Raw genomic sequence first — 11,312 nt, 5'->3', positions numbered from 1 at the left:
AAACATAGTTTAGTGCTGTAAGAAGGCAAATGTAGATGATCAGATGATCAGGTGTGTGCCTATGGACTAAGTATTAATCCAGGCTAGACAAGGGCAGCAAGACATCCACGGATGCAGAAGATTTCTCTCAAAGCAGGGGGGGTGAGGTTCTGAGCCTCACCTCTGTTGATCCCCAAATTCTCACCTGATGGCCCCCCTGCGACTGTGCCTGTCTTAGGTTGTTCCTCCCTTGAGGAATCTTACCCGTCTCTGGCTAACCAGTCATCTTCCGGGGCCATACAGGGAAATGTAAAGTTGGTAAGTGAGAGAGAAGCCATATTGTTTGCAAAGGTTAGCTTTTTACTTCTTTGCAGATTTATGCCCTGTGGCTTCTATGCCCAGCACTTGTCTCGAGGTATCTTTACCACCTGGAGGAATTATGATACTCGGTAAATTCGATATGAGGCACGAATTCTATTTAAGGTTTGTAATTAGGAAGGAAGAAGAAAAGCTATAGATGTAGCATATGAAGGAAACTTGGGAGGATTGATTATTTCTTTGACATATCTTCTTGTATAGTACCTTAAGTATGTATAGGTTTTAAACTACTAACTAATTTGCACACACATATTAACATAATAGGAATACGGTGACATAAACAAAGCAAATCTATAATTACCAGCCATCTCCAGTGAAGCCAAGAAAACCATTTAGGCACCCTAGGCATTTGTGAAAATTTATCTATGATATGATGGATATTTTCCAACTGTACTTGAACCATCAGACAAATTAAAGCAGCCCATTTCTGGGATCTGTTCACATCCCATATGTTCTTTTAACCATAGATAGTCTATAGTCATGAGATTTTGGGGTGCTGCAACTTGCACCCCTCCCAACTCCTGGTTGAGTTCCAACAGTACAGATCCAGTCAAATTCGTTGTCTCACTGTATGCACAAGCCAGCCTAGACATCTCCCTCCTCCTTCTTATGGCAAGTCCAGGAGACGGTGGGCTGGATGCAGCCACAACCACAGCATCGTCCGGATCCCTGTGGAGGCTTTTTGATGATCATCCCCCGGCACGAGTCCTCCAGAGAGTGCTGATGCCGGAAGCTCCTCCTCATATCGTATCTTAGTTCATTTTCTGGGTATCCAAGCTAGGCCTTGATCTTCTGCGTAGAAACAAACAGACCCTTTGCCCACACTTTGACATGCCCTCTATACCACTGTGCAGAACTCATTGGAGGTCAGCACACAGTAACTGCTTTTTTTTTTTTTTTTTTTAATTAAGAGAAAGGAATATTATCAGAAAAGAGTACCTCCATAGCTGATCATCTGACACCCTTTAAGTGATCAACATTAAGGATATTTAAAGCATGCGTTGATCTTTGATTTACCAATAGTTTTATCCTGTTAAGGAGTAATCCCCCTTTTCTTTCTTTCTTTCTTTTTTTTTTTAAATTTTTAATCTACACTTACCTGAAGAATACTATGTTTACTATGCTCTCCCCTATATCAGGTCCCCCCTAACAACCACATTACGGTTACTGTCCATCAACTTAGCAAAATGTGGTAGAGTCACTACTTGTCCTCTCTGTGTTGTGCAGCCCACCCTCCCCTTTCTCCCTCCCCCCCATGCATGCTAATCTTAATACCCCCCTTCTTCTTCCCCCCCCTTATCCCTCCCTGCCCACCCATCCTCCCCAGTTCCTTTCCCTTTGGTACCTGTTAGTCCATTTTTGGGTTCTGTAATTCTGCTGCTGTTTTGTTCCTTCAGTTTTTCCTTTGTTCCTATACTCCTCAGATGAGTGAAATCATTTGGTATTTCTCTTTCTCCGCCTGGCTTATTTCACTGAGCATAATACTCTCCAGCTCCATCCATGTTGCTGCAAATGGTTGGATTTTTCCACTTCTTATGGCTGAGTAGTATTCCATTGTGTATATGTACCACATCTTCTTTATCCATTCATCTACAGATGGACATTTAGGTTGCTTCCAATTCTTGGCTATTGTAAATAGTGCTGCGATAAACATAGGAGTGCATCTGTCTTTCTCAAACTTGATTGCTGCGTTCTTAGGGTAAATTCCTAGGAGTGGAATTCCTGGGTCAAATGGTAGGTCTGTTTTGAGCATTTTGATGCACCTCCATACTGCTTTCCACAATGGTTGAACTAATTTACATTCCCACCAGCAGTGTAGGAGGGTTCCCTTTTCTCCACAGCCTCGCCAACATTTGTTGTTGTTTGTCTTTTGGATGGCAGCTATCCTTACTGGTGTGAGGTGATACCTCATTGTAGTTTTAATTTGCATTTCTCTGATAATTAGCGATGTGGAGCATCTTTTCATGTGTCTCTTGGCCATCTGTATTTCTTTTTTGGAGAACTGTCTGTTCAGTTCCTCTGCCCATTTTTTAATTGGGTTATTTGTTTTTTGTTTGTTGAGGCGTGTGAGCTCTTTATATATTCTGGACGTCAAGCCTTTATCAGATCTGTCATTTTCAAATATATTCTCCCATACTGTAGGGTTCCTTTTTGTTCTATTGATGGTGTCTTTCGCTGTACAGAAGCTTTTCAGCTTAATGTAGTCCCACTTGCTCATTTTTGCTGTTGTTTTCCTTGCCCGGGGAGATATGTTCAAGAAGAGATCACTCATGTTTATGTCTAAGAGGTTTTTGCCTATGTTTTTTTCCAAGAGTTTAATGGTTTCGTGACTTACATTCAGGTCTTTGATCCATTTTGATTTTACCTTTGTATATGGGGTTAGACAATGGTCCAGTTTCATTCTCCTACATGTAGCTGTCCAGTTTTGCCAGCACCATCTGTTGAAGAGACTGTCATTTTGCCATTGTATGTCCATGGCTCCTTTATCAAATATTAATTGACCATATATGTTTGGGTTAATTTCTGGGGTCTCTAATCTGTTCCACTGGTCTGTGGCTCTGTTCTTGTGCCAGTACCAAATTGTCTTGATTACTATGGCTTTGTAGTAGAGCTTGAAGTTGGGGAGTGAGATCCCCCCTACTTTATTCTTCTTTTTCAGGATTGCTTTGGCTATTCGGGGTCTTTGGTGTTTCCATATGAATTTTTGAATTATTTGTTCCAATTCATTGAAGAATGTTGCTGGTAATTTGAGAGGGATTGCATCAAATTTGTATATTGCTTTCGGCAGGATGGCCATTTTGACGATATTAATTCTTCCTAGCCATGAGCATGGGATGAGTTTCCATTTATTAGTGTCCCCTTTAATTTCTCTTAAGAGTGACTTGTAGTTTTCAGAGTATAAGTCTTTCACTTCTTTGGTTAGGTTTATTCCTAGGTATTTTATTCTTTTTGATGCAATGGTGAATGGAATTGTTTTCCTGATTTCTCTTTCTATTGATTCGTTGTTAGTGTATAGGAAAGCTACAGATTTCTGTGTGTTAATTTTGTATCCTGCAACTTTGCTGTATTCCAATATCAGTTCTAGTAGTTTTGGAGTGGAGTCTTTAGGGTTTTTTATGTACAGTATCATATCATCTGCAAATAGTGACAGTTTAACTTCTTCTTTACCAATCTGGATTCCTTGTATTTCTTTGTTTTGTCTGATTGCTGTGGCTAGGACCTCCAGTACTATGTTAAATAACAGTGGGGAGAGTGGGCATCCCTGTCTGGTTCCCGATCTCAGTGGAAATGCTTTCAGCTTCTCGCTGTTCAGTATAATGCTGGCTGTGGGTTTATCATATATGGCCTTTATTATGTTGAGGTACTTGCCCTCTATTCCCATTTTGCTGAGAGTTTTTATCATGAATGGATGTTGAATTTTGTCAAATGCTTTTTCAGCATCTATGGAGATGATCATGTGGTTTTTGTCTTTCTTTTTGTTGATGTGGTGGATGATGTTGATGGATTTTCGAATGTTGTACCATCCTTGCATCCCTGGGATGAACCCCACTTGGTCATGGTGTATGATCCTTTTGATATACTGTTGAATTCTGTTTGCTAATATTTTATTGAGTATTTTTGCATCTACATTCATCAGGGATATTGGTCTGTAATTTTCTTTTTTGGTGGGGTCTTTGCCTGGTTTTGGTATTAGGGTGATGTTGGCTTCATAGAATGAGTTTGGGAGTATTCCCTCTTCTTCTATTTTGTGGAACACTTTAAGGAGAATGGGTATTATGTCTTCTCTGTGTGTCTGATAAAATTCCGAGGTAAATCCGTCCGGCCCCGGGGTTTTGTTCTTGGGTAGTTTTTTGATTACTGTTTCAATTTCTTTGCTTGTAATTGGTTTGTTTAACTTTTGTGTTTCTTCCTTGGTCAGTCTTGGGAGGTTGTATTTTTCTAGGAAGTTGTCCATTTCTTCTAGGTTTTCCAGCTTGTTGGCATATAGGTTTTCATAGTAGTCTTTAATAATTCTTTGTATTTCTGTGGAGTCTGTCGTGATTTTTCCATTCTCATTTCTGATTATGTTGATTTGTGTTGACTCTCTTTTTCTCTTAATAAGTTGGGCTAGAGGCTTATCTATTTTGTTTATTTTCTCAAAGAACCAGCTCTTGGTTTCGTTGATTTTTGCTATTGTTTTATTCTTCTCAATTTTGTTTATTTCTTCTCTGATCTTTATTATGTCCCTCCTTCTGCTGACTTTAGGCCTCATTTGTTCTTCTTTTTCCAGTTTTAATAATTGTGATGTTAGACTATTCATTTGGGATTGTTCTTCCTTCTTCAGGTGTGCCTGGATTGCTATATACTTTCCTCTTAAGACTGCTTTCGCTGCATCCCACAGAAGTTGGGGCTTAGTGTTGTTGTTGTCATTTGTTTCTATATATTCCTTGATCTCTATTTTGATTTGTTTATTGATCCATTGATTATTTAGTAGCATGTTGTTAAGCCTCCATGTGTTTGTGAGCCTTTTTGTTTTCTTTGTAGAATTTATTTCTACTTTCATACCTTTGTGGTCTGAAAAATTGGTTGGTAGAATTTCAATATTGTGGAATTTACTGAGGCTCTTTTTGTGAGCTAGTATGTGGTCTATTCTGGAGAATGTTCCATGTGCACTTGAGAAGAATGTATATCCTGTTGCTTTTGGATGTAAAGTTCTATAGATGTCTATTAGGTCCATCTGTTCTAGTGTGTTGTTCAGTGCCTGTGTGTCTTTACTTATTTTCTGCCCGGTGGATCTATCCTTTGGGGTGAGTGGTGTGTTGAAGTCTCCTACAATGAATGCATTGCAGTCTATTTCCCTCTTTAGTTCTGTTAGTATTTGCTTCACATATGCTGGTGCTCCTGTATTGGGTGCATATATATTTAGAATGGTTATATCCTCTTGTTGGACTAAGCCCTTTATCATTATGTAGTGGCCTTCTTTATCTCTTGTTACTTTCTTTGTTTTGAAGTCTATTTTGTCTGATATTAGTACTGCAACCCCTGCTTTCTTCTCACTGTTGTTTGCCTGAAATATGTTTTTCCATCCCTTGACTTTTAGTCTATGCTTATCTTTGGGTTTAAGGTGAGTTTCTTGTAAGCAGCATATAGATGGGTCTTGCTTTTTTATCCATTCTATTACTCTATGTCTTTTGATTGGTGCATTAAGTCCATTTACATTTAGGGTGACTATTGAAAGATATGTACTTATTGCCATTGCAGGCTTTAGATTCGTGGTTACCAAAGGTTCAAGGTTAGCTTCTTTAGTATCTTACTGCCTAACTTAGCTCGCTTATTGAGCTGTTATATACACTGTCTGGAGAGTCTTTTCTTCTCTCCCTTCTTATTCCTCCTCCTCCATTCTTCATATGTTGTGTGTTTTGTTCTGTGCTCTTTTTAGGGGTGCTCCCATCTAGAGCAGTCCCTGTAGGATGCCCTGTAGAGGTGGTTTGTGTGGAAGCAAATTCCCTCAGCTTTTGCTTGTCTGGGAATTGTTTGATCCCACCATCATATTTAAATGATAGTCGTGCTGGATACAGTATCCTTGGTTCAAGGCCCTTCTGTTTCATTGCATTAAGTATATCATGCCATTCTCTTCTGGCCTGTAGGGTTTCTGTTGAGAAGTCTGATGTTAGCCTGATTGGTTTTCCTTTATAGGTGACCTTTTTCTCTCTAGCTGCCTTTAAAACTCTTTCCTTGTCCTTGATCCTTGCCATTTTAATTATTATGTGTCTTGGTGTTGTCCTCCTTGGATCCTTTCTGTTGGGGGTTCTGTATAATTCCATGGTCTGTTTGATTATTTCCTCCCCCAGTTTGGGGAAGTTTTCAGCAATTATTTCTTCAAAGACACTTTCTATCCCTTTTCCTCTTTCTTCCTCTTCTGGTATCCCTATAATACGAATGTTTTTCCTTTTGTATTGGTCACATATTTCTCTTAGTGTTGTTTCATTCCTGGAGATCCTTTTATCTCTCTCTATGTCAGCTTCTATACGTTCCTGTTCTCTGGCTTCTATTCCTTCAATGGCCTCTTGCATCTTATCCATTCTGCTTATAAATCCTTCCAGGGATTGTTTCACTTCTGTGATCTCTTTCCTGACATCTGTGATCTCCTTCCGGACTTCATCCCACTGCTCTTGCATTTTTCTCTGCATCTCATCCCACTGCTCTTGCATTTTTCTCTGCATCTCATCCCATTGCTCTTGCATTTTTTTCTGCATCTCTGTCAGCATGTTCATGATTTTTATTTTGAATTCTTTTTCAGGAGGACTAGCTATGTCTGTCTCCTTCTCAGGTGTTGTCTCTGTGATCTTTGTCTGCCTGTAGTTTTGCCTTTTCATGGTGATAGAGATAGTTTGCAGAGCTGTTACAAGTGACCGCTGGAAGAGCTTCCCTTCTTGTTGGTTTGTAGCCTTTTCCTGGGAGAATAGCGACCTCTAGTGGCTTGTGCTGGGCAGCTGTGCGCAGACAGGGCTTCTGCTTCCCGCCCAGTTGCTTTGGGGTTTATCTCCGCTGTTGCTGTGGGCTTGGCCTGGCTGGGGCTGTTCCTCCAAAATGGTGGAGCCCCGTTGGAGGGGGAGCAGCCAGGAGACTATTTATCTCCGTAAGGGGCCTCTGTGCTCCCTGCTGCCCAGGGAGTTAGAGTGCCCAGAGATCCCCAGATTCCCTGCTTCTGGTCTAAGTGACCTGTCCTGCCCCTTTAAGATTTCCAAAAAGCACTCTCCAAACCAAAACAACAACAGCAACAATGAGAGAGGGAACAGAAAGAAAGAGAAAAAAAAAAGGAAAAAAAAGGAAAAAACAAGCGATTTTTTTTTTTTTTTTTTTTGTCCTCAGGTGCCGGTTCCAGGCACCCGCTCACTGGTCCTGCTGCCCTCTCTCCCTAGCACCAGGGTCCCTGTCCTTTCAAGGCTTCCAAAGAGCACCCACCACCGGTCCCGCAGGGAAGGAACGCTGAATATTCTTTGTCCTCAGGCACTGGTCCCACGCACCCGCTCACCAGTCCCGCCGCCCTGCCTCCCTAGCACCGGGGTCCCTGTCCCTTCAAGGCTTCCAAAAAGCATTCGGCAAAAAGAGAGAAAAAAAAGGGGAAAAATGCGCGATTTCTTCCGTCCTCAGGTGCTGGTCTCAGGCACCCACCCACCGGTCCCACAGGGAAAAATGCGGGATATTCTTTGTCCTCAGGTGCCAGTCCCAGGCACCCGCTCACCAGTCCCGCCGCCCTGCCTCCCTAGCACCGGGGTCTCTGTCCCTTTTAGGCTTCCAAAAAGCACTCGCAGAAAAGAGAAAAAAAAAAAGGGGAAAAACGCGCGATTTCCTCTGTCCTCAAGTGCCGGTCTCAGGCACCCGCCCACCGGTCCCGCAGGGAAAAACGGGGGATATTCTTTGTCCTCAGGCGCCGGTCCCAGCCACCCGCTCACCAGTCCCGCCACCGTGCCTCCCTAGCACTGGGGTCCCCGTCCCTTCAAGGCTTCCAAAAAGCGCTTGCCAAAAAGAGAAAAAAAAAAAGGGGAAAAACGCGCGACCTCCTCCGTCCTCAGGCACCGGTCTCAGGCACCCGCCCCCAGGTCTCGCAGGGAGAAACGCGGGATATTCTTTGTCCTCCGGCGCCGTTCCCAGGCACCTCCTCACCGGTCCTGCCACCCTGCCTCCCCAGCAACGGGGGCCCGTCCCTCTAAGGCTTCCAAAAAGCGCTCGCCAAAAAAAAAAAAAAAAAAAAAAACCGCTCCGGTTTCTCTCCACCCGCCGGGAGCCGGGGGGAGGGGCGCTCGGGTCCCGCCGGGCTGGGGCTTGTATCTTACCCCCTTCACAAGGCGCTGGGTTCTTGCAGGTGTGGATGTGGTCTGGATGTTGTCCTGTGTCCTGTGGTCTCTATTTTAGGAAGATTTTTCTTTGTTATATTTTCATAGCTCTATGTGTTTTTGGGAGGAGATTTCCACTGCTCTACTCACGCCGCCATCTTGGCTCCTCTCCATGTTGGCATTTTTAAAGTAGATTTTTCTGTCTTCATTGGTAGTTCTCATTTCCCTCTCAGCACCAATTGCTCCTTTTTTTTGTGTGTGGCACCCTGAGTTTTTTGAAAGGAACCAACTCCCCTGCTACATCAGCATACGTATTTCAGGTAAGGGTCCATCCTGTCTTACCCAAGCTTTCTTTCCTTTTGACCACTGTGTCTGTTTCATATCTGTGCCCAGGGCCAACCAGAACTAAGAGCAACGTTGAGAATGATTGCGGGATGGGGGTGGGGGTGGGGGTGGAGACTGGTAGGAGCAAAGTGTATCCTTTTTCTTTCTGCTTTTATTGACATTGAAAAAAATGTGACTTCAGAGATGCTGGAAGCAGAAAACTGATGGAGAGACCCCGAATCCTAATTTCATGTTTGAGGCCCTGGAGTGCCTATGACTGGAGTCAAGGTAGGTGAGTCACGAGCCAATAGGTTTCTCTGCTACGTGAATTTAATTAACTTCTCTGTCACTTGGAAACAAGACAAAGTAAAGTCAAAGTCTACCCATGGGCAGGCTACCAGCTACTTATCATTTTATTAGTGTCCCTGCCTCTCCCTCACAGTCCTCCAAACACCCTCCTGATTGCTATTATCAATCTGGGCATAGAAATGAGAGAGTTTGTAATATTTCATCCTAACAGGAATCAATATGCTCTGAGAAGGCTTGACAGGGTTTTGTGACATGTGTATGCTACTTCTTAGAGGCATTTCTTTCTTTTTTTTTGAAAGACATTTCTCTTTAAAAATTTTCTCAGAACCTTGATTCTATTTTGGGTAATTTCTCACAGTACGGGATTGCCACGGGACATCTACAGACCCACGGAGCCAGCAGCCCACCTCATGCTTACGTCTGAAGAGGGCTATGAATTTGAGAATATTACTCAGTGTTTCTCAATATCATTTTTTATTTTGCAGTGGGGATAATAATGCCTCACTCAGTTGAAATGAGAAGAGATAAAGCACTTGGAATGAGGCAAAACATACAATGGCTGCTTGTTAAATCTGTGGAACCCTTTTTAGTCAATTTCTAAATTGAGTTACATTCAGTCATTCAGATGATTATTGACCCATGTATTCTGTTTGCAGATTCTTTCCCTCTCCTTAAATGTTTACTTCAACATATTTCATTTTCAACTTTTGCCTCATAGGACAGAGGGTCAGAAAGAAAGGGGAAAAGCAACATAGACAAATAATACTCTTTGTCACCTTCTTTGGTATCAGACGTAATCAAAAAGGCTAAATAAAGCCTTTTGTTTCCATGAGCCTTAGGAGTTTATATTTTTCATAGCATAGGCCTTTGTTCTTGTGTTTCCTCTGTGTTTAAAACTTAATTTTCCTGTAAGTACTATTTTCTCAAAAGCGCATTTTACTGGACATGTAAATTTTCTAGAATCATAGGGACTGAGGTAACTCCTGTGTTTGTATCCATTTAGATGAACCTGTAATTTCAGAGGAGTTGTGATGTGTTTCTGTAGCATTCTAATAGTTTAAATGTGCCTTAAACACATACGCTTTTATTGTCAGTCTTCCTGTTTTACAGTCTCTCCTGTTCAATCCTGCCTTCTCCACATGGAACACAGGTAAGAAACCAGCTCATATTTCCTTTTCTCAACCTCCCTGCTTCCAGCTTCCCTATTCCCTTCTATCCCATAGGAAGCCAAGAGGCTGCTCACATTTCCTTTATGTGGTATGTGTCCCACCTGGCTTCTTCCTCTCCTGTTCTGCAACAGGTGGTTATATTTGTACTGTCAGCACTTCCATTCCTTTGCTGTCACAATTAATTCCCAGTAGAAATGTAGACATTCGAGTTTCTTTCAGACTTCAGTGGGTAAATTTCAAATTTCCATTTTATGAAAATAATTTTCTTTTGATGAAATAATCTTATTCCTAAACCATTCCATTAAACTCAAAACTGGGTTTTATTCACACTTAAAGACCAAATCAGTGATTGATCTGTTTGTTGCCCCTTTTCTTATTTCTTTCAAAAAGTTTCCAAGCATGTGGATCATATTGAGTTAAACAATGAATGGTGGAATCAGAATCTGGCAACCCCATTTTTTTAGCCATGTTGCATTATGGATTTCAGTGTTCTTCTCTTTACCATTATTTTTGGGGGTGCAAAAAAGCAAAGGAGTCTGAATATTTAAGAATAAGACACAGGACTATACACTTAAAAAATATTCACTCCAGGTAATAGTGAATCTTAGTGAGGTTTGGGAGTCACTGGAAAAAACAGTATCTTAACAGTGGAAAATAAAAATGTCTAATAGTGTTTTTTAAAATAGGAATAGGCTAAGAAAGCAATGTCCCCTTTTCAAAGGGAAAATCAAGGCTAAAGGACAATATGATCAAAATGATAAATGGCCTCATCAATATATACTAGGTATGGATTTTTCCCAGAAGTCTCAAGAATGTGAGAAATGGCACATTATGTTGTTTAAAGGTTTATCAGACTAAGTTTTATTCTGAGTTCTCATCTTGTCAATCTGCCCAGAAATTCAGTCTCTGTCATTATTGGGGATTACTCCCTGTCTCTTCTTCAAGGGTTGTATGAAGCCTCATATGATCTGATACAGAGCAGAATATTCCAGAAGTCCCCTCCATTGGTCCATGTGGGTCATCACTAGTGGGCTTTCCATTCTAGTCTCCTGGTGGCTTGGAGTCAGGAAGCACTCTGCACATTGGATTTTTGGCTTTGCCTGGAGGTCCAAAGCCTAGGGTGCACCAAGTCCCTCTCTGAGAATGTCTCCTATTCCATCTCTAAGCCTTGGTGAAAGACTGGGGCTTGGAACATGGCTGCTCACAGTTTCTGCTGACCTCTGTCCTGCCACAGTGTTAGGGAATCTCCCTGCCCTTCCACCCTGATCATTTGAGCTTCTTCCCATTGATCCACAATCCACTGCCACATATTGCCTTCAAGCTGTGGTATAAATTT

This window comes from Manis javanica, chromosome 2, assembly GCF_040802235.1.
Source record: "Manis javanica isolate MJ-LG chromosome 2, MJ_LKY, whole genome shotgun sequence".
NCBI classification, from domain to species: Eukaryota; Metazoa; Chordata; class Mammalia; order Pholidota; family Manidae; genus Manis; species Manis javanica.
Note: the sequence above shows the minus strand (reverse complement) of the source record.